Here is a 25387-nt window from a genome sequence, read left to right as displayed (position 1 = left end):
CATTGGGTTGTTGGTCACCTCCCTGACCAACGCCCTTCTCCCCCGGTCACTCAGTTTGGCTGGGTAACCCGCTCTAGGAAGATTCCATTTACGTATGATGGAGGCCACTGTGCTTATTAGGACCTTCCATGCTGCAGAATTTTTTCTCTACCCTTCCCCAGATCTGTGCCTTGATACAATCCTGTCTCAGAGATCTACGGACAATTGCTTAGACTTCATGGCTTGTTTTGTGCTCTGACATGCACTGTTAAATGTATTTTATTGGGATTTTATGTGCTGGTATACAGCTGTTCTGTGAAGTCCTCAGAGGTTTGTTAGAGAACCTTAGTGAACAAACAGCATCATGAAGGCCAAGGAACACACCAGACAGGTCAGGGATAAAGTTGTGGAGAAGTTTAAAACAGGGTTAGGTTATAAAAAAAAAATATCCCAAGCTTTGAACATCTCACGGAGCACCGATCAATCCATCATCCAAAAATGGAAAGGGTATGGCACAACTGCAAACCTACCAAGACATGGCCGTCCACCTTAACTGACAGGCCAGGCAAAGAGAGAATTAATCAGAGAAGCAGCCAAGATGCCCATGGTAACTTTCGAGGAGCTGCAGAGATCCACAGGTAGGAGAATCTGTCAACAGTACAACTATTAGTCGTGTACTCCACAAATGTGGTCTTTATAGAAGAGTGGCAAGAAGAAAGCCATTGTTAAAAAAAAGCCATAAGAAGTCCCTTTTGCAGTTTGTCAAAAAAGCCATGAGGGGGACACAGCAAATGTGGAAGAAGGTGCTCTGGTCAGATGAGACCAAAATTGAACTTTTTGGTCTAATAGCAAAACACTATGTGTGTCGGAAAATGAACACTGCACATTACCCCGAACACATCATCCCCACCGTGAAACATGGTGGTGGCAGCATCATGTTGTGGGTATGCTTTTCTTCAGCAGGGACAGCGAAGCTGGTCAGGATTGATGGGAAGATGGATGGAGCCAAAAACAGGGCAAACTTGGAAAGAAAACCTGTTAGAGTCTGCAAAAGACTTGAGACTGGGGTGGAGATTCACCTTTTAGCAGGAAAATGACCCGAAACATACAGCCAGAGCTACAATAGAATGGTTTAGATCAAATCATATTCATGTGTTAGAATGGCCCAATCATAGTCCAGACTTAAATCCAATTGAGAATCTGTGGCAAAACTTGAAAATTGCTGTTCAAACACTCTCCATTCTATCTGACAGAGCTTGAGCTATTTTGCAAAGAAGTAAGGGCAAAAATGTCGCTATCTAGATGTGCAAAGCTGGTAGAGACACACCCAAAAAGACTTGCAGCTGTAAATGCAGCGAAAGGTAGTTCTACAAAGTATTGACTCAGGGAGGCTGAATACAAGTGCATGCCACACTTTTCAGATATTTATTTGTAGAAAACTTTGAAAAACATTTATCATTTTCCTTCCACTTCACAATTATGTGCCACTTTGTGTGGGTCTATCACAAAAAAATCCAAATAAAATAAATTTACGTTTTTGGTTGTAATATGACAAAATGTGAAAAATTTCAAGGGGTATGAATACTTTTTCAAGGCACTGTAAGCCTATAATAAGGCTTAGCTATAGGTACAGTAAATATCTCCTAAACATGTACCATTTAGGAGATATTTACTTGTGAAGCCTCCAGTGATGTCACCGGCGAATGCGTTCTGAAGGAATGGCATACCCATGCCATTCCTTCAGAGCCTTGTGCCTTGAACAGCAGCTGCTGTGCGCATGTGCGGAAGTGATGTCATAGCGGCTCGTCCGGTCAAAGGACCGGAGCCTGCCAACCCAGAAGGAAGTCAGGGTGAAGATGGAAGCGCACCCCTGGAGGGCTTCATTTTAAGGCAAGTTTCACATAATGTGCTAGTATGCAATGCATACTAGCTTATTATCACATTGCCTTGCAGGAGGACATTTCTTTTTCTTGACCGAGTCTACTACCGCTTTAATGATTTGTACAAGAACCAGCAATTAGAAAATAATTCTAGATAACATATGTATATTCAGTTTAGACGTATTTATCAAATTATATATATGTGGCTTGAGAGGTCACATTTGAAGCTTAGTTCCTTCCATTCAGGGGTAATAGTGCCTCTGTTATTTCATGTTTACTGGCCCACTTAAAATAGACTTGGATTCAGATATTGAGTGAATTAGGCTATGTATTGTATAGACAGTCTGGCTAGCTAGTAGACAAGAAATATAATCCCAGTGTCTTACTACATTTTAACGCTACCAGAGCTAATAACGAGCCACTAATACACATGCATTGTATGCTGGTAACTGGAGCCCTTCCCTAAAGATACAGCCATTGTCTCCAGCTTCTTCACAGACACATCATTAAGCTGGAGTTCTTGCTCCTACATTACCAGAACAGTCTAGCAATAATATTTATATTGAGATGAGCAAATGACGTAGAAATTCTTCATGATGGTCCTTTGTTAATATTTTCTAGTAATTTGTTAGCACTCATGTTTTGGCTGGTTTGGCACTGCGCTGGCAAAATTTTATGAATAAACTGTGACGTCGGAGACAGAAGCAAGTTCCAGTGACCCAGCCAGTCATCCCTGAGAAGATTTATCAGACAATCAGCAGCTGTTCAGTGCACAGAGCTATAACCTTCTATATACATGGAGGCCTCTTTAAGAGGAAGCTGCTAAAGTCTAAATTGATATTGTGTATGTGTCCAAAAAGCACACCAGTAACTCATGGGAGAGGAATGTGTGCAACTAGGGAGGCTGCAAGCTGCATTAGGCAGCTGGGATTACAAACATACACAATGCAGATAAAAGAGGAACAGAAATTCCAATAAAATATCAGCTTGATACATTCTAGGTATAAAAAAATGCATATTCTATTTCTAACAATTCATACATTACCAATCAATACATATATTTAAATAAACTAAAAAAATTAAAGATGTAATCCAGACACATATAAAAGACACAAAGTACTGCAGCTCTCTATTCATTTACAAATCAGTATTTTTTTTAGATTGTAAGCTCTAACGAGCAGGGCTCTCTAGTTCCTCCTGTTTTGAACTGTATTGTAACTGTATTGTCTTCCTTCACATTGTAAAGCACTGCTCAAACTGTCGGCGCTATATAAATCCTGTATAATAATAATAATATGCAAGCAGTGTATGTACTTGAAAGAGATTTGCTTTCCATCCTTCACAGTCCCTGTATGGCAGAGCTTGGGGAGGGAGAAGGAGAAGCAACACAAAGTGCTAATCAGTTTTGCTGTAGTGCATGGGTATCCAACCTTTTGGCTTCTCTGGTCCACATTGAGTGTAGAGAAATTTTCTCAGGCCGCATATAAAATATACTATAGTTAAAGTATATAAGTAATAAAATGCTGCAGCGTCCTTCCCGTGCCCCCCCCCCCCCCCCGCACTAATTTAACTCAACTTGAGGATGATCAAATGGAATCAGTATACAGAGGTTTACTTCTTCTGAGAGATATTAAAGGAACACTCTAACCACCATAACCACTTCAGTGATTTGAAGTGGTCATGGTGGGAGGAGTCAGAAACACTGCACATGCTGGGAAATGTACAGTTATGTGCTGGGGGTTAGTTGCACCCCTAGCACATATCACTTAGGCAGCCAGAAAATGTAATGTCCTTATTCATACATGTATGAACACGGACATGACATTTATGACAAAACACAACTAGTTATTAAAAAACATATTGCAACAATTTACACACTCTAATACACATACCTTTTCTACTTATTTTTCAGAGTGCTGGCAGTTACTGCTGGCGTTTACTGCTGGTAGTTACTGCTGGTGGGTAATGCTGACAAGTTACTGCTGGTGATTACTGCTGGCGGGTAATGCTCTTGGGCAGTGTTGGTGGGTACTGCTGGTGGGTAGTGTTGATGGGTAATGCTGGTGGTTACTGCTGGCAGGTAGTGCTGGCGGGTACTGCTGGCGGTTACTGCTGTTGGTTACTGCTGGTGGGTAATGCTGGCGGTTACTGCTGGTGATTACTGCTTGCGGTTACTGCTGGTGGGTAATGCTGGTGGATAATGCTGGCGGGTAGTGTTGGTGGGTACTGCTGGCAGGTAGTGTTGGTGGGTAATGCTGGCGGTTACTGCTGGCGATTACTGCTTGCGATTACTGCTGGTGGGTAATGCTGGTGGATAATGCTGGCTGGTAGTGTTGGTGGGTACTGCTGGCAGGTAGTGTTGGTGGGTAATGCTGGAGGTTACTGCTGGCGGGTACTTCTGGCGGTTACTGCGGGTGGGTAATGCTGGTGGTTACTGCTGGTGGGTAATGCTGGTGGTTACTGCTGGCGGGTAATGCTGGTGGGTAATTCTGGCACTGCTGGCGGGTAATACTGGTCATGCGGGTACTGCTGGAGGAAGCAGCGACTGCAGTAGAGAGCAGAGCCGCTGCTTCCTGTATTGCTCCTGTCACAGGTGGAGTGCATTTCATATCAATCCACCTGTGACAGAGCCGGAACTATACAGGAAGCAGTGGCTCTGTCACTGACTGCAGACATCCTAAGTCTCCCGCGGCAGTCAGGAGATCGCATGGCACTTGCGGGTGTTCTAGGTCATAAGTTTTGTACCCCCTTGGATTACATATCTTTTCAGCTGCACAGTTTTAGATACTTAAAAGAGAAGTAAAGGATTCCTTTTTCCCCCCATTTATACTTACCTAGGTAGATGCAGCATCAGTCCGATGCTGCATCTGTCCCCCGGCGATTCTGCACTGAGAACCGAGCAATGGAACAGCGCCGATCGCTCGGTTCTGACAGCTCCCCAAGCAGCGAGCTGCTGACTGTCATTAGAGTGCTGGGCTGTGGAGGGGGGCGGTAGCAGCTCGCTGAGAGGCTGAGCCGGGTGTCGGTCCAGACACCTGGTGGATCCCGACTTCGTGGTCATGTTGACGCGGTGCCTGGACCGACATCTGTGGCATCAGCAGACAGCAGACTTCAGCCCGATCATTGCTGAACACGGGTCACAGGAGTGCAGAACAAACGGCACTTCTGTGATCCATAGGAGATGTACAGCCTAACAGGCTTTGGCTGTACATCTCCTTTAATTTAATTATTTTTTTTTGGATTGGAATAAAGGTCGAGGCCATTGTGGAATGTCCACTAATCTAGTCCTAGACATACAGTGCCTCTTTAAATAACACTATTCATACTCAGTACTGTATCTTGGCCTAGGCCAACAAGGCCCAGGCCTAGGGCGGCGCTTTGCAGGGGGGCAGCAAAAAAGCTGCACCCAACACAAAAAAAAAAAAACAGCCGCCTCCCTGCTCCCACGCGAAAAGGGTCCCCACCGGCATGCGCTACACTTTTAGTAGTGCGCCAGTCTTATAGGGCGAATTGGGCCAGAGGGCAGGGTCCAGGAGGAAAATAAGTCTGGCACCCACATAAAGCACTCACACTGCTACCTGCCAGTATGATAATTCCGGCGGGTAAGGACATTCGGACCGACTGCAGGCCGCCGACCACACTTAATACAATATGGCCCCCAATGCTAATAAGTGTGGCACTGGAACCTAATGCTACGCCTACCCTCCTCTGCCCTAAATTCTAAATTCCTTTATATATATCTCTTTGCATATTATGGTGAATTCCATCCATTAAGAAGTGCCTTTTGGTACATTTTATCTTATATGACAAAATATAGGTGTAGCTGACCGTTTCTTCTTTTGTCGCACTTATCTGCACAAATTTACATACATCGTACAATGTGATTGAATCGATCGAGATCAAAAAAAAATTTTTGGTAAGCTCTCCTTAATGGAGCTTTTTCTTTGATATAATGTACCACATATAGTATCTCTTTTACTCTTGTTGCACATTTGATATACGAGGAATGGGGATAGGCCATCATATATATATTTACTCTCCTCCCTCCCTCTCTTTTGGGTGAGTATACTTTTTGGGATTTTTCCCTCGAGATTACTTATCCAATATATGCCCCCCCCCCCCTTTAGGTCATCTGATAAATCTCTCTTCACAAACCTGCTCATCTATGTCTCCTGTTCTGTATCTCTATGTTTGCTTCCTTCTCTCCTCCCCTTTCCCCCCCCCCCCTCTTTCCTTTCCCCTCTTCTAAAAATGGATCTACAGTGATTTGAGATTACACATAATCACAACCCTATATGTAGATAAAGTTATTTGGAAATTGAAGGACTTCAACCAACTTTTTCATATCTTTGGAACTAAAATTAAATGGTATGACAATTTATTGATATCATATAAAAACTATAGGTAAAACAACTTGCTTTTAACTGATGACTTAATTCATATGAAGGTAAAGAATTCTGTATCTATCTCTAATTTCTAGGAGTTAAAATTTGAGTATATTGAGATGAAAGCATTAACTTTGGATGTATTTCAATAAAGATTTGTATTTTGTGTGTTAACATATATACTGTCTGTTCTGTAGATTTTCTATATATAATAAGAATACCTTGAAACAGCTGGAGCCTGAAGAAGCACTTACAGCGAAACGCGTAGTTCCAGCTACTTTTTCGCGTATTTCATATAGTCCCATTTTGGGCTCGTTGAAATTCAAGTACTCTATTGTATGTACAATGTTCATGTAAAAAACTGTAATAAATATGTATGTTTGTCTGTTTTTAATATATATGAAATAAAAACTTTTTTATCAATTTTTAAATATGGACTAAATTTGGAAAAAATTACTGTATTAGTGGCACATTTAAATCCCCCTTGGTTCCACCTCTGTTCACTGAGGACAGATTTGGAAACCCCCTCCCCTTTCTTTATACATGTCAATAATATAATTTATTTAAACATCCTTGTCCTTGAGCGAGCATATTGAATTGCATCATATACAATTAAGACTTTTAATTGTATATGATGGCAATAATATTTTGGACCTGCTTACCTCATATGTCCTATTGCAATATGTCACTGGGTTAGTAAGATTACTCTTATCTTATATATCTTCTAAGATGTTTGGACTTGTGTTTGCTGCCACTGATTATTTCACTTATTTGTATAATGACTATGGGCGTCCTAGTCATTATACTAATAAATGAAATGTTCCTATAATTACAATCAGTGGCAGCAAACACAAGTCCAAATATCTTAGGCTGCACTAATGGGCACTGATAGGCTGCACTAGTGGCCACTGATGGGGCTGTACTGATGAGGCTACACTGATATGCTGCATTGATGGGCAGTAATGAGACTGCACTGATGAGGCTGAACTTATAGGAACTGATGAGGCTACTCTGATGGGCACTGATACACTGTGGTTGTGGTCTGTGGTTTACAGATGACAGAATGGGTCAGAAACAAGAAGGGGTGTGGCCTTTACAGGAAGGGGTGGTTCATATTTAAATTAGGGGGTGCATAAGTTAAGTCAGGCCTAGGGCAGCACAAAACTTAAATACACCACTGTTCATACTATACTACTCTCTGTTAATGTGTAAACAAAATATAAAGGCAAAGCGGCACTACTCAAAACCAATAAAGTGACCCTAAAGAGTTGGTGCAAAACACTCTATAAAAAATTTTATCATATAGTGGGCAAAAAAACTCAGAAATAGTATCAGTGTGGATACAATGTGTAAACAAATGCTCAGTGAGATCACACAATAATTTAAAAAAATATTAAGCTTGGCATCTTCCTTCTCCAGCAAAGGTGAGCCGAGGCTTGAGGTTTGTCTTGAAGTAGTGATATGACGAACCCCCCCTTTGTTGCTTCTAAGGAGAAAGCACGAGGTTGTAGTGCAAATACAGTTTACATGCATTGCGAAATGCACAGGAATTTACTACGATCACCAGAAAATCTCTCTCAGGCGTAGGTATTCTGGGTTCTGGAGGCAGCATCATGACAGTGAGCACTGCTGTGGCTCCTGATGAAGCAGCTGGAATGGCAGAGGTTCGCAGCAGTAACTGAAGACACAGATGCAGGAAGTGTATGGAGACAGTTCTCAAGCCAGGTATACCCCTCTTGCAAGTCCTTGACAGCTTGTGACAATGCTGCAATGTGCCGGCAGATCTCATCCAGGGGAGAAGCTCTTCTCTCAGACTCCGACATGGCCTTATGGTACTGTCAAGTACCTGGTAATGGAGTCTGACATGGAGAGGAAGGTGATCTCTTACACCTCTGGCTTAGTACCCATGATAAGGTGCAAGAGCCTGGAGTGGCACGAGTGCCTGGCAGTTCTGGTGAAGGCGGTTGCAGATGAGAGGTCTGTGTGCATTTGGATACAGGATGGGATGTATAAGTATATTTATATAAAGCTATACCTAGTTTTTAGCATCAGCTCCCAGTGGTCCAAAGGTTAGGACTGCTGTGCTTAAACTGAAACAATGGGGAGGTTTTTGTGGCAAACAACCTCTTGCAGGGCCGGATTAAGAGAATTATGGGCCTGGTGCTGAGGATTTTGGTAGGCTTTAAGGGCTGTGCATCAGCGTGCGCTCTGAGGTGAAAGGGTGCAGCTGAACAGGCCCAATGCTATGGAAGTCCCAGGCTTCCATAAGAGCCCTACATGGGTGAGGTTGAAGGGCGCAGCTGTGCAGACCTAACACAACATAACAGAAGCTAAATACCTGGCTTCCCTTCCCTTGTGGAGTGCATGGCTGTGGGTGGTACGTGTAGGAGAGGGGTGTGGAGTGTATGGGGGTGGGTGGTACATGTAGGAGAGGGGTGTGGAGTGTATAGCGGTGGGTGGTACATGTAGGAGAGTGGTGTGGAATGTATGGTGGTGGGTGTTACGTGTAGCAGAGGGGTGTGGAGTGTATGACGGTGGGTGGTACATGTATGAGAGGGGTGTGGGGTGTATGACTGTGGGTGGTATGTTTGGGAGAGGGTTGTGGAGTGTATGACTGTGGGTGGTATGTTTGGGAGAGGGTTGTGGAGTGTATGACTGTGGGTGGTATGTTTGGGAGAGGGTTGTGGAGTGTATGACTGTGGGTGGTATGTTTGGGAGAGGGTTGTGGAGTATATGACTGTGGGTGGTACGTTTTGAAGAGGGGCTAGGAGTGTATGGCGGTGGGTAGTATGTGCAGAAGAAGGGTGCAGATGGTATAAAAGTATATGGTGTGAATGAGTCCTAATTTATTGGTCCAGCACTGCAGAGGCCATTTGGCAGTGCCAAGCATGGAACAATTGAAGTTAGCTGTACAGCACTAGTACTGGGCTCCTACGCTGCTGTCACTGACCCTCCCCCTACCTCCCCCTATCTCAAACTTCTTCCTCAAGCCCCTGCACACAAGTCTCAACATCTCGCATAACCCATCAACTCACCTCCCTCAACATATCCCGCAGAACGAACTTCTGCAGGCATCCTCCCAGCGGGATCATTAGCAGCCAGAAGCTCCACCTCCATAGTCTTTTTGCAAGCAGCACTGGAGGACACTAATCGGGGGAGCTGGGGAGTGCTGAGAGAGGTCCACCAGTGCCCATCAATGCAGCCTCACCAGTGCCCACCAATGCAGCCTCACCAGTGCCAATCAGATCAGGTTCATCAGTGCCCATCAATGCAGCCTCATTAGTGCCCATCAATGCAGCCTCACCAGTGCCCACCAATGCAGCCTCACCAGTGCCAATCAGATCAGGTTCATCAGTGCCCATCAGTGCAGCCTGATCAGTGCATGGAGATTAGAGAGAGGAGAGCTGCCGGATTACACAGAGCGGGGATCTCCTGCTTACCCGGCGTTGCTGCTGTCATATGAAATCCTGCCTCCTGGACCAGCTCCTATGATAGACTTCAGCAGTGTGCTGTCTATTAGAGGATCAAGTTCAGGATGCGGGACTTCATATGACAGCAGCCATAGGGAAAGCAGGAGATCCCCGCTCTGTGTAATCCAGAGGTACTCGCCCCCCTCTCCCCTCTGAGGCAGCCCAATAGGTAAGTATAATAAGGCTTACTTGTAGGGAAAATAAATATCTCTTAAATGTGCACTGTTTTGGAAAAATTTACCCTGGATGCAGCCAGTTGTGTCACTGGCACATGCGCTCTGAACAGAGGCGTAACTAGAACCTTCAGGGCCCCGGTGCAAGAAACCATGAAGGGCCCCCTGGACCCCTGGCGCCCTTTACTCTAGTTGCAGGGCCCTTTATTACGGTGAGGGAAGGGAGAATTCTGTAGGGGGGGGAGCACAGAAGGGGGGGGGGACCAGGGGAGCACACAGGGGCCCAGGGACAGCAGAACACAAGTATACTGGATAGAAGTGGCGGGGGGCAGCGTACAGAGGAACCAATCTCCTCAATTTTCCTCCCGCAGCTACAGAAGGAAAAAAGGAGGACAGTGATTTCTCTACATGCTGCCCCCGCAGCCCCTCCTATTCAGGTGTACAGGGGAGCCACATGGGCCCCCTTGAGCATGTGGCCCGGTTGCGATTGCAACCCCTGCAACCCCTGTAGTTACGCCCCTGGCTCTGAAGGTACGGCATACCTTGCTGGACCTTCGGAGCATTGTGCCGGAACTAAGGGCTTCTGGGACTGGATACAAATTGACCCCCACTAATCAGCCAGTCTATACACAGCTATAGTACAGTGTTGTGTGCAGAGGTGCTGTTTAGCTTCTTCTGAATGCAGCAGACTATCTGCCCTGTGTGCCCCTGTGACTGTAGTGTGAGCTATAGTAGATAATTGGAGACTAGACAGGATCCAGCAGCAGCACTTATTAGTTATCAGCACCTGAGTCCATGAGGATCAACTACAGTTATGTGATGGATTTGGTACTGTGTTGTTTTCCTAACCTCCCACAGACAAAGTTCTCTCTCTCCCCTCCCATAAAGTTACATTTGGTAACTTCTTCCCTGCCTGAATGTACGTTCTGATATAGTAAAACAGCCTGTTACTGTGAAACTCACCCCTGTTCTTCCTGTCACAAAGCCATGACATAGCCCCAGCCCCACACAGTAGCTGCTGTGATTTACTTACTGCATGTGGAGCAGAGACGTTCCACTGAAGCTGTCTGCCAGGAGGGGGGAGGACTCAGAGGGAGGGGGAAAGAGCAGCAGAGTGACAGACTGCCCTCAGCTCAGCCAATCATAGATCAGCTATACCAATATTTAGACAAGAGTAAAGCCTCCTGTTTCTCCTCTACCAATAACAGGCAGTCAAAAACTGCTCTGGGAGGGATCAGAGCTCCCAAACCTCCCGCCCAATCAGCCCTGAAAAGCGGGGACAGATTCAGTCTGGGGACACAGTGTCCTCAATCCGGGAACTGTCCCCAAAAAACGGGGACGTCTGGTCACCTTTTCTCTGATGTCCATAACACATCCGTACCCCGGCAGCTGTCTCTCTGTGACAGAAAATAGCGGTGACAGAATCTGGCCAGCCAGGGCCTATATTATGGTGGGGGCCTGGTGCTGCAGCTCCAATAGCCCCTATGTTAATCCGGCCCTGATCTTGCCAATTAACTCAATGTTACAGCAATAATAAAATGCAATTTGTTAGTGGGCACATATTTTGAGTTATTATAATGTTTATATTTAGGGCTCTTGTACACCGACCCTTTCAGCATAATTGCTGGTGTATTTCCTCCGCCCAAGCAGCCCGGGTGCAGCATGCAGACTTTCATTGACATGAGAGGCATAAGCAAAAAAAATAGAAAATTTCGAAAATACTCTGACAATTATGCTGAATGGGCTCAGCCAGCCCGTGTGTAGGAGCACTTACAGTCATTTTTTATGTGATTTACATTTGGTCATGCTTGCTCTTTAATATTTTGTTTTTGATGTTTAATAAAGTTTTTATAAAATTTTTCATAATTTTTCACACATACACAACACACCTTGAGGAATGCATTACTTACAATAAAAAAATGATACTGATAATCATAAACATCATATTGTCGCTCTTTGTTTCATTGCACTCACTGTCACGTACCTGACTGTGGAGCTCAAGACAAAAAGGACAGCCTCTTGCACAATTCCCATCCAAGCACCCCTGGTTGTGGAGACAGGGACTATTAGGGCAGTGGAAGGGTACAGGAGTGAGCTGTAGCTTGGAGATACAGGAGTCCTTTCAGTGGTGGTGTGGAGTCCAATCAAAAGCCATGTTCAGTGGGAGCCAGGCAGGCAGGTGCAGAATCAGGTTCAAGGTCGGGAACAGGCAGAAGTCGATAACGTGCTGGCGGTGGGGTACCAAATCAGGAAGTGGAGACATAGTCATAAATATATAAGCATAAGCAAGAATCCAAGAGAGGTGTCAGGGGGGTGATCCAAGAGAGGTGTCAGACGTAGCCAGGTTAGGAACAAAGTTAAAAGACCTGGATTAGAATCAGGAACACAGAAATTGAAGCTGAAGACAATCCAACACTGAAGCCAGGCAGACCCTCAGTTTGAATAGGCTGCTGGACACCAGAATCTGTTGATGTGTGTGCACGCCTACGTGTGCGCGCATTTGCACACACATTCTAGTCATTGATTGTCCTGGGCTTCTATGCTCGTGACTCTGCATATGCGCATAAGACTGAGCATCTGCTGAATGGGAATGAGCATCTGCTGCACGAGATCCCTGACACTTACCTAGGTAGATGCAGCATCAATCCTCTGCCATCTTTAAGGGTGAGAAATGAGCGATCAAACAAAGCTGATCGATTAGTTCCCCCCACTACTCTGAGCAGAGAGCCATGACTGTCAGTCATTGGCTCTCTGCTCTGCACACCCTCACCCCCTGCGCGCATGCTCACTGGAGCGCTGGGCTGTGGAAGGGGTGGGAGTGGCTGGCTTAGGTGCTCAGCAGCTCACTGAGAGGCTGAGTCAGGTGCCGGTCCAGGCCCCAGGGTAGATCCCGACCATATGGTCCTGATCTTTCCCCAGCCAGGACCGGCTCTGTGATGTCAGCGGACAGCATGCTTCACCCCACTGTCAGCTGAAAATGGATCACAGTGCAGAACGAACTTCACTCCTGTGATCCACAGGGGAAGTACAGCCAAAACAGCTTTGGCTGTACTCCATTAGGTTTACCAATGTAATCTCAATGTAATCTCAAACAGAAAAAAAGAAGCCCAAATTACCAGGAGAGAAAAAAAAAAGTTGAGGCCCAGGAAAAAAACGTCAATTTGTGAAAGGTACAAGTTGGAAATTTTTTATGATGGAAACCATTTTTTTTTATTTTTTTTCAGTCTACTGGGCTAACCATGTATGGTCAGCTTAAATGTCCTTATCTGTTCTTAAAGCAGAACAAAACCCTACTATCCTTCACAGCCAAGGAAACTGCTGTCTTAGCCTCTGTTTGATATGCAGTTGCTATTGTGCTGTACATGTGATCAGCTATGACACCAGCCATTGGATGGTTTCACAATTCAGACAAGAAAATAAGCAGCTGTCACAGTTGTTATTCATGGCATGCCTTGAATGTAACGGTTTCAAGAATAGTTAAATCTATTAGTTTAGTTTATGTTTAAAAAGGTTTAGTTCTGCTTTAAAGATGTTTAGCAATGCAAGCAAAAGCTAACCATATGCACACATTTCTGAGCAGATTTTGGAAGCCCTCAACAGTCATTCACCTTCTACAGGCAGTATTTCCAATGTTTTAGAATTAAAATTTTAGTTTGTTTTTAGTTGAGTTTAATTTAATGAAACAAAACCACCCATTAATCAAAGGAAAGGGTGATGGATGAGATTTTAACCACAAGTTCAAAACTTGCCTCCAATATACTCAAATCAGGGGGCAGTACCCACTATATATGATGTCTCTCCAATTCTTGATTACATCTCCAATATAGTGGAGATACCTATTGGTCTCATTTGTTTAGGCGCACCAGGGTATTGTGCCCACTTGGTCAGTAATTTATGACAAAGTCACAGGATCAAATAATGTAACATGTAGGGAGGAGCCGATGATGTCAGTGCAACTGGAGGTGAACTGAACGCCATCTTGGAGAGGTACCAACAGGTACCAGTGAAGGAGGTACCAGTAAGAACTTACAAACCCAGGTAAAGGGGAAGTTGCATTTGACCTGATTACGTTTGGGTAAATTTAAGACGGTGAAAGCAGAGCAGAATTGTGATGGTGAAGGGATTGCACAGTGTATGAGCACACAAGTTGCATGTGAGTAACATGGTGTGACTTGACTACAGAGATGAATTGAGTGGCTGAAGTGAAATAAGGATATGGACTGTGATGCATAAGAGTTTTATAAATATTGGAATTCACATTTAAAAGGGTTTTTAAAAATATTGGACTTCACATTTATGGGCACAAAGCTAATATCACATAAGGTGTGATTTAATAGTATGGTTTGTATAGTGTTTATGAATAATATCATATAAAGGGTATTGCGTGGCACTGCTTTGTATTTATACTCATTGTGGTGGACTGTGAGAACATATGTAGTCTCAGCTGCAATGCATATATAGAGAATTAGGACTTTCTGTGTAAGAAATTTCCAGAAGAGGTGAGTATAGCAGCAAAATCTGCTTTTCTTATATTTTTATGATGCCTGGCAATGGGATTTAGGATTTTTTTTATTATATGTGAAAATATATGTTTAACTTTCTTTTATTAATTTTCTTAGTAATTATCAAACATCAAATTTTTATTCCACTTGATACATTTATTAAAATTACTTAATATTACCCAAACTATAATCCTCCCATCTATCTCTTCCTTCTCTCCCCCCTACCCACAAAAAAAAAAACACCCCCACCCTCCCATCTTCTTCTTTATGGCCCCACCTTCCCTTCCTTAACCTTTCCTGTAGGTAGCCAATCCTTTAAATATTTGTAATATTAGTACCGCATTCCATTCTCATTCTCTTATACCCAACTGGATTTCAATTTTAACAACTGTAAAGATATAGAATCATCCACTGAGTGCTTTATCCACTGAGTGCTTTGTTTTCAGTGGGTCAGCAGATCCAGAGACCTGCTTAGTGAAAAAGGGCAGTAAAGCACACATTATGTTAGGCTGCAAAGCAGGGAGCAGAAGAAAATGTGTCTGCCTTTGTTGATGTCTGCACATTTATAATTAAAAATTACACATTTAAAAAATTAGTGTGTGATACAAAGATCTGTATTTTATTTTTTATTGTATTTTACTTCTACATCTAGAACAATAAAATTAAAAGACTATATATATTCCCTTTGATCCTGACTGACTGAACAGTGAATCTAGAGAAGAAATAAAAAAATAATTGGTATTTCTTATGGCTCTTGGGCCAAGGGGCGCCCATACTTGCCAACATTCCTGAAAGAGATCTTGAGATTAAAAAGAAAATCTACTTCCACATTATGCCCTTTTTGGGCTTATCCTTGTCCCAGTGGCGTCTCAAATCCATGACAGTTATTGTGAAATGAACCACTGTCCACAAATATGGGGCAACGTTTTATGCAAAGAGAAGGGATTTGGCTGGAATTTTGCTTGGCGTCAGTGACTTTGTTCCTAAAACCTGTGGTAATAACCATACTCCCAGGTCCAAGGGGGAATTCACATATGATTCCAGGTTAGTTGCTAGTTTACGTCAATAACAAAGTTGCTTAGGAAACAGCATGTTTAGTTTATCCTTTTAGTAGTATAAGTGGATTGTTAGAAATATTACAAATACATAAGAAAAAATTCAAGACAGTGGGAATGTGACCAAGTGTTTACAAAACACAGTGATGTACTCACCAAGTGTCTGCAGAACTATATACTCAGAAAAACAAATGTATTAGTAAGAAATTTCTGTGATAGAATTAAGCCTTTCCTTCTACAACTTAACCGCTTGCCGACCGTCCCATAGCAAATTTACTGCTACAGGGCAGCCGCGCTGTGCAGAATCATGTACACAGCTTAAAAAAATTAAAGAACAGTTTTTATTCAAAGTATAGCATCAAGTCAATTATACTTCTGGGATACTGGGAACTGGTCAGTTAAATAGCAGAGGGGGTTGTTAATCAGTTTCAGCTGCTTTCATGTTCATGAAATTCACAAGAGGTTTACTAGATAGGCAACAATGAGATGATCCGCAAAACAGGAATGGTTTTACAGGTGGAAGCAAATTTTTTTCCCTACTGACTGTTTTTCACTAGTTTTGCATTTGGCTAGGGCCAGTGTCACTACTGGTAGCATGAGGCAATACCTGGACCGTATAGAGATCGCACAGGCAGTCCAACTCCTCCAGGATGGCACATCAATACCTGCCATTGCCAGAAGGTTTGCTGTGTTTCCCAGCAAAGTCTCAAGAGCATGAAGAAGATTCCAGAAGACAGGCAGCCACTCTATGAGAGCTGGGCAGGGTAGTAGAAGGTCCTCAACCCATCAGCAGGACTGGTATCTGCTCCTTTTTGCTAAGAGGAACAGGATGAGCACTGCCAGAGCTCTACAAAATGCCCTTCAGCAGGCCACTGGTGTGAATGTCTCTGACCAAACAATCAGAAACAGACTTCGTGAGGGTGGCCTGAGGGCCTGACATCCTCTAGTGGGCCCTGTGCTCACTGCCCGGCACTGTGGCGCTCAATTGGCATTTGCCATTGAACAACAGAATTGGCAGCCTGTGCTTTTCACAGGTTCACCCTGAGCACATGTGACAGACATGAAAGGGTCTGGAGAAGCCGTGGGGAGCGTTATACTGTCTGTAACATAGTTTAGCATGACCGGTTTGGTGGAGTCAGTGATGGTCTAGGGAGGCATTTCCCTGGAGGGACGCACAGACCTCTACAGGCTAGACAATGGCACCCTGACTGCCATTCGGTATCAGGATGAAATCCTTGGACCCATTCTCAGACCCTAAGTCGGTGAAGTGGGTCCTGGGTTCCTCCTGGTGCACAACAATGACCGGCCCCATGTGGCGAGAGTATGTAGCTAGTTCCTGGAGGAGGAAGGAATTTATACCATTGAATGGCCCCCACGTTCGCGTGACCTAAATCCAATAGAACACCTCTAGGATATTATGTTTTGGTCCATTCAACGCCACCAGGTTGCACCTCAGTCTGTTCAGGAGCTCAGTGATGCCCTGGTCCAGATCTGGGAGGACATACACCAGGACACCATCCATCGTCTCATTAGGAGCATGCCCCGACATTGTCAGGCATGCATACAAGCACATAAGGGGCAATACATACTACTGAGTACCATTTTTAGTTGCTGCAATGAAATTTCAGCAAAATGGACTAGCCTGCTGCATCATTTCTTCACTTTGATTTTCGGGGTGTCTTTGAATTCAGCCCCCTGTAGGTTGATAATTCTAATTTCCATCAAACGATGTGGCATCCTTTCATTCCTAACACATTACCCAGTCCATATCAGTATAGATATCCAGCATGATATTTTTCCCCATTGAGATCTGATGTGTTTTCAAAGTGTTCCTTAAATTTTTTTGAGCAGTGTATATACACGTGATTCTGCTCTTCCGGGTTTTGGGCACGAGTGTGCGCCGCCTGTGGCACGCTCTCGCTGTGATTTTACACAGCGGGTCCCGAGGAACCTATGTCCACTGGCACCCGCTGATTGTTTGGTACAATGACAGAATACCAGTCAGAATGAGGGGTGGGAGTAGATTTAGGCTTCGTTAGGTTTTGGCTTGTCTTCTACTTTTAGCTGGCATCACGGGCGTAGGAACCGGGGGGGGACACGTCCCCCCCAGGAAATAATGCAGGGGGGGGACAGGTATGGTGAAATCCCTCCTCCAGTTTAGTACTTGGAGAGTGCTGATTACGCTGTAAAAATGTCCAGTGCATTCAACTTCCGAACACCTACTGTTAGGGTGGGGTTTACGACCCAGAAAGGCGCCGATTGGCTGCCTTCTGGGGGCGTAACCTGGGCGCAGGAAAGAGCGCTTGGCCACCCCCACCTTCGTGATGTCCTGGCTGTGATTGGTCCAGTCTCCAGCCTGGACCAATCATCATCCAGGACATCCGATCGCTGACGTCGCAATGGGGGCGGTGCCGGTGCGTGCGTCAGTCACTCACCATCACCGCTGCTCACCGCCGTTCACCTTCCCGCCGGTTTCCGCCGCAGAGAAGAGGAGAGGCCGCCCGCCGGTTCCCGCCGCAGAAGAGGACGAGGTAGAAGCCGCTCACCTTCCCGCCGCCGTCGATAGCCAAACAGCCGCCGCCAGGTAAGTGCACTGGGTTGAAGGGAGCATGCACGCTGGTCTCTGCATTGATTGGGGGACAATGCTGTGGCACTCTGCAATCATTGGGGTACAATGCTGTGGGCACTCTGCAATCATTAGGGTACAATGCTGTGGGCACTCTGCAATCATTGGGGTACAATTCTGTGGGTACTCTGCAATCATTGGGGTACAATGCTGTGGCACTCTGCAATCATTGGGGTACAATGCTGTGGGCACTCTGCAATCATTGGGGTACAATGCTGTGGGCACTCTGCAATCATTGGGGTACAATGCTGTGGCACTCTGCAATCATTGGGGTACAATGCTGTGGGCACTCTGCAATCATTGGGGTACAATGCTGTGGCACTCTGCAATCATTGGGGTACAATGCTGTGGCACTCTGCAATCATTGGGGTACAATACTGTGGGCACTTTGCAACAATTGGGGTACAATGCTGTGGGCACTCTGCAATCATTGGGGTACAATGCTGTGGCACTCTGCAATCATTGGGGGACAATGCTGTGGGCACTCTGCAATCATTGAGATTTTTCATGCACACGCACACGCACTCATACACACACACACTCCTTCTCTCTCAGTTTACTGAAAAAGCATATACCTGGCGAGTAAAAATGCTGTCCCCCCCAGATTTGTGTGGGTTCCTACACCCTTGGCTGGCATACACTGTTCAAAATTTAGTAAGTCCAGCAGGAATCAGATAAATCTATATCAGTGTGTGGTCTCCCCCTCTGTCAAAGGGACATGTTATATATTTGTCATTGTTCAGCAGCTGCAGCTGTCAGAATACAATAGGCTCCATTTACAAAGCGGTATCATACCGCATCCAAGTGACCACCATGGCAAAATATAAAAAACAAATGGCATGCCCAAACTCCCCCCCCCCAAATCCATACCAGACCCTTATCTAGGCATGCAGCTTGACAGGTCAGGAAAGGAGGGGACCAACAAGCGCCCTCTCCCCTGCTGAACTATACCAGGCCACATGCCCTCAACGTGGGGAATGCTTTTGGGGCAGGGAGGCTCTGCCCCCTCCAAAGCACCTTGTCCCCATGTTCATGAGGGCAAGGGCCTTTTCCCCACAACCCTGGCCGGTGGTTGTGGGGTCAGTGTACAGAGGGCTTATCAGAATTTGGAAGCCTCTTCTACCAACGGGGCTCCCGGGTCCTGGGCCCTCCCCTATTTGAATGAGCATCCTGTGATGGTGACATCACAAGGGTGTGGCGCCACCAGGTGACATCACTCGGGTGGCCCCACCACCTACCTATTTAAGAAATGTCAGACGGAGCAGCTGGCAGTAGGTGGTTAGCCTCTAATGAGTGCAAAGCTTTTTTTTTCAGGCCCAGTGTGATTGACGATAGATCTACATTGGGGGGGCATTATTTTTGGATTTCTAATAAAGGAATTGTCAAAAACTGTGTCTGTGTTATTTTTCTATGTGACGCTTTTTTGGTGAATAAGTAGGGGTTGAAGCTGTTCAAAGCGGGGGCTAAATCCTGAAGGAAACGCATCACCTGGGTCTGATTAGATTCCTGGGTCTCGAGTCTGCTGACTATGTCCCGCAGCTGATCATTGGTGGGTAGAGGCACTTCAGCCGGGTCCATGGCCCAAGCAAACTGTAAGCGTCACCTGCGGTACCAAGTGACAAGGAGCGTACCGTAGAGGTTGTGAACCCAACCGCTGACTGCTGAGGGTTGATGGCTCAGAGAAGCAGCTACACTGGGTCACAGCCACGGTCCTGGATAGGGAGCTAGAGCACAAGATTCCCCAGGGCGCAGAGTCTAAGAGCCAGCAGGTTTTCACCAGAGCCTCTGATGGTGAGGATAGACTTGGCTGCAGCTGACTCCAGGTTGCGGTCCCCAGGGATTCCCAGCTCATTCTCACGGCTTGCTCTGGTGGATGGAGAGGAAGCAGCAGTCCAGGGCAACAAGGGATGGCTGGGAGAACAAGCCAAATGTCGGGGCAACAAGCAGACAGGGATGGTCAGGTGAACAAGCCAAAGTCGGTACACGGAGATTAGACATAGAGCACCCGGCAAGAAACATTCAGGGAAGCCTTTAAGGCGGCTCTAGGCTTTGTGGGGCCTAAGGCAAAACTTGGACATGAGGCCCCGCTCACGCCCCTAAATGGGAAAAATAATTCAAGTGATAAAAATTAACTGTATAAATTGCATATATTAAGAGCCTTAACCTTTGTACTATGAATTCACAGCTTCTAGAATTTTCTCTAACCAGTTCTTCTTTAATCAAAGATTATTAAACATCGGGTATGTATGTATATATATGTCTGCTCTTACATCACAGTCCCCAGCATTTCCCTATAGGTCATGATTCCCTGAGTCCCTCCTTACATCAGAGTTCAGTGCCCCCCCCCCCTTACATAAGAGTTCTCCTTTAAATCAGATTCCCCTAAGCATCTCCTCCTTACATTAGAGTCCACAGAATTCCTCTTTATGTTAGAGTCCCCCTCTTACATCAAATTTCATAGAGCCCCCTTTACATCAGAGTCTCCAGAGTTTACCCCTTTACTGCTTATTTACTTACACTTCTTTATTTACTGTAAGAGGGAACTCTGAAGACTCTGATGTAAGAGGAGTTTTGGGAACCCTGATTTAGGAGGAATGTTGGGGACTCTGAAGTAAGGGGAGTTCTGAGAACCCTGATTTAAGGGGGAAAGCTAGGGACTCTGGTGTAAAAGGGAACTCTGTGGTCACCAAAGCTCCCCCTTGCATCAGAGTTTCCAGAGACCCCCTTACACTTCCCTTCCTCAGTCCGCCACAATCTATGGCACGACAAGTCCCACTGCAAAAGGCTGCCATACCTGAGTCCCCACAGAGGGCACTGTAAATTCCAGTATAGTGCACTGCCATTTCTCCCTGAGGAATGGAAGCCTGCTATGCTTGGACTTGTACTGCTCTCTGTAGGGGACGGAGGAACTACTGCCTTCTATGCTAAGACTTGTAGTGCCCTCTGTGGGGACTAAGGCATGGCAGCCTGCTATTCTGGAACTTGTAGTGCCCTCTGTGAGGGACTAAGGATTCCTCAGTCCTCCACATTCTAGGGCACTATAAGTCCCAGCATAGTGGGCTGTCATTCCTCAGTCCCTTATAGCTGGGGGGGAAAAAACAACAGAGTTAAACATCTAAAGGACAACTCCAAACAAAACTACCAACAATGTACAGAGTCCATATGCTATATATTGTCACAGCCCAGCTACCCCTCACCTTCCACCTCGGGTGCTGTCATTGTGTAGGGCAAAGGGCTCCAGCTCCACCATGTTTGGCTTTGATGTCAGATATGCAGGACTGGCTTAGCTACACTCTCTTCCCTGGCAACTGACTCTGGCGTCACAGGGGGGGGCTCTCCTCCTCCCCCAACCACCCAGGGGCCTTCTCCTTCTCCCCCCGCCACCCAGGGGCCCTCTCCTTTTTCCCCAGCCACCCAGGGGCCCCTCTCCTTTTCCTCCAGCAACCCAGAGGCCCTCTCCTTCTCCCCCAGCCACTCAGGGGCCCTCTCCTTCTCCCTCAGCCACTCAGGGGCCCTCTCCTTCTCCCTCAGCCACCCAGGGGCCCCCTCCTTCTCCCCCAGCCACCCAGGGGCCCTCTCCATCTCCCCCAACCACCCAGGGGCCCTCTCCCCCAGCCACCCAGGGGCTCTCTCCTCCTCCTCCAGCCACCCAGGGGCCCTTTCCTTCTTCTCCTCCAGCCACCCAGGGGCCCTCTCCTTCTACCCCAGCCACCCAGGGGCCCTCTCCTCCTCCTCCTCCTCCACCAACCATTCTAAGACTCTTCCAACTTCCCTGGGGCTACTCACCCCCATTGCGTAGTAGACACCACAAATCTATGACCAGCCTGCAGAGTGACAAGTCGGGGCCTGGTTACCAGTATGTTACCAGTATGTTCCCAGAGCAACAACCGATGATAGCAGAGTGAGCTGACCGGGCAGTCACTTCCTACTGATGCAGGTACACGCCCACCAATTCCTCCACATTTTAGGATTACATGATCAGATGGCCAATCCCCAGGCAGAGAAGGCGGGGTAAGTGTCAGCGGACAACAGACACCTGGCAGCCGCAGTGAAGGGACAGCACACTGCTGCAACTTTTATATCCGAGGATTTAAAACAATCTTTTACTTGGGAGATTTCCCTGACTGCGCCCTTCTAAATGTTGTCGCTCCACCACTGGCCGCGAGGCCCCTGTAGGTGCGAGGCCTTAGGCGACCGCCTAATTTGCCTAATTAGAGAGCCGCCTATGCCTTCACACAATTGTTGCAAGGGCAAGGCTGGCTTGTAGTGTGCAGATTAATACAGTGTTACCTGTTAGAGGTTGGGGTGGAGCCATGCTTAGAGAAGATTACTTAAACACACTGGTGCGAGAGCTCCCTAAAGCTGATACAAAGACCAGAAAAATAAGCAGTCAGTCAGGGCATGAAACATTACTGCAGATTCATGACAGAAGCTTAGTGCAGACTTTTGGGAAAATCAGTGAGCCAATCACACAAGTAGGAAATGCCATATCTGGGGGGCGTTCTGTACACAATTTGTGTACAGAACGCCTCCAGGTAGCCATATTGCATTTTACATAAAATTACAGAGCTGCAGATTGAAAAGGAAAAGGTCATTTTGAATAATATTCAAAAATATGACTTGTGTCGCGATTGTATACAATATATTGTTTTTATTTGATCATTTTTTTTCCCATGAAAGTGGACGTACCCTTTAAATGTAGGCCCTGTAAACACCTGAATATGACTTGGTATAAGCCTCCTTCAGTTCCCAGTACAACAGAGCTCCACTTGGAAGAGGGATAAGCAGTACAAAGAGCAAGCTGGTAATACTGCAGTGCTTATGTGATAACAAAAGACATGTTGACATGTCGTTGGGCAACCAAGCTTGACAAAGCGCATGCGTGCGAAACATGTAGTCACGGCAACAAGGATAGCTTGAGTTCCACGTTGGTTCCTCTCTGGGCTTGGTTGCCCAGGGACTGAGTGACGTCAACCCCGGAAGCCCATGGCGCTTGTGTGTTACGGCTGACACACCTGCTGACAGTGGTTCAACGGGTTTCACTACTCGCTCCATATGGGACTTCCATCCATCCCAGGGGTTTCCATACCCCATGAGAGAGAGCAACAAGAGTGCCTACTAGTTTATTTGATTCACTTGGGACCTTTTCAACATCCTCGCTGGCATCCAGGACCAGGTGGTTACCACTTACCTTTGTTATCCGTTTATCCTTACTCTGAATAAATCAATTTTATTTTACCCCTTGCTGACTGTGCATGGTTTTTCTGCATCTATACCGCTTCTGCGCGCCACCCGATTTTTGTTCATTATGGGATGCAAGTATGCCTATGCTGTGTATAAGAAATACCTTGTTATTATGATAATTTTGTGGGAAAAAAAAACAAAAATAAAATAAAATAATAAATTCTTAAAATTCCCAAGAATTGTGGGAAAAAATTACAACTTCAAAAAACTCACCATGCCTCTTACTAAATACCTTGGACTGTCTACTTTCCAAAAAGGAGTCATTTAGGGGTATTTGTATTGTTCTGAGTGACATTTCAGGACCTCAAGAAATTAGATAGGCCGTCAGTACATCAGGTGTGATCAATTTTCAATGATTGGCACCATAGCTTGTAGGCTCTAACTTTCACACAGACTAAATATTATACACGAATTTGAGTTATCTTTGAAGGAGTATAAATTTTGGCCCAAATTTATGAACTTCTTACAATTCTATTTGCAAGATTTTATAATAAAATCGTAAAAAAGTTTTTTGTTTTTTTTAAATTTTTGCTCTTTTTTAACGTATATCGCAAAAAGTAAAAAAAACCCAGTGGTAATTAAATACCCCCAAAAGTTAGCTCTATGCATGCGAAAAAAAATGATAAAAATTTTATTCGGGTATAGTGTTGCATGACTTATTTTTTGTCATTCAAAATGTGAGAGCACTGAAAGCTGAAAATAGGTCTGGGCAGGAAAGGGGTGAAAGTGCTCTGTACTGACGTGGTTAAAGTGGTTGTTAAGCCACTTTTTTCTTTTTATAGTTTCCTCTATTAGATAACATTAAGCTTCCCAGTGGATGTCATTTATAAAATTATGCTGTATAATACCTTATATACGAGTGCCGCACGGCACTCACGTGACTGCTCGCTGGTCTCCTCTCCCAATCTGATAGCTGCAGGGGGAGGAGCTAGGTATCCCCCTCTGACTTCAGCCGGGAAGAGGAGAGAAGGAGACCGGCGGGCAGTCACGTGAGCGCCGGGTGGCGCTTGCAAAAAAAGGATTATACAGCATATTTTTATAAATGACATCCACTGGGGAGCTTAATGTTAAATAAGAGAGGGAACTATAGAAAGCTAAAAAAGTTTTTATTACAGCAGGAGGGGAGGATCGGGGAGCTGACAGGCAGAGAGGGGAGGGGGAGGAAGACAAAGGAGACAGAGAGCAGGGCTGCGGCTGACGGAGGCACGCACACTGACCATGGTGTCAGGGCTCAGCAGCCATGATATACAATGGTCAGTTTACATAGGGAAGGCTATAGCCAGGTAGGATCAGCTAGGTATTACAGGAAGCCAAAATTTTAGGGTAACAAACACTTTAAAGAAGAATTCCAGGTATGAAAATTTTATACATAGTTACATTGGTCCAGCTTGAACCAACATAACTATGTACAGTGCACCAGGAAAGTATTCACAGCGCTTCCTTTTTCTACATTTTGTTATGTTACAGCCTTAATCCAAAATGGATTCAATTCATTATTTTCCTCAAAATTCTACAAACAATACCCCATAATGATAATGAGAAAGAAGTTTGTTTTAAATCTTTGCAAATTTATTAAAAATAAAAATGGAAAAAAATCCCATGTACAGTATCTCACAAAAGTTAGTACACCCCTCAAATTTTTGTAAATATTTTATTATATCTTTTAATGTGACAACACTGAAGAAATTACACTTTGCTACAATGTAAAGTAGTGAGTGTACAGCTTGTATAACAGTGTAAATTTGCTGTCACCTCAAAAAAAACTCAACACACAGCCATTAATGTCTAAACCGCTGGCAACAAAAGTGAGTACACCCCTAAGTAAAAGAATGCCCAAATTGGGCCCAATTAGCTATTTTCCCTCCCCGGTGTCATGTGACTTGTTAGGGTTACAAGGTCTCAGGTGTGAATGGGGAGCAGGTGTGTTAAAATTTGGTATTATCGCTCTCACTTTCTCATACTGGTCACTGGAAGTTCAACATGGCACCTCATGGCAAAGAATTCTCTGAGGATCTGAACAAAAGAATTGTTGCTCTACATAAAGATGGCCTAGGCTATAAGAAGATTGCCAAG

Source organism: Pelophylax lessonae, assembly GCF_965119305.1.
Source record: "Pelophylax lessonae genome assembly, chromosome: 2".
Classification (NCBI taxonomy): Eukaryota; Metazoa; Chordata; class Amphibia; order Anura; family Ranidae; genus Pelophylax; species Pelophylax lessonae.
This window is presented reverse-complemented; position numbering follows the sequence as displayed.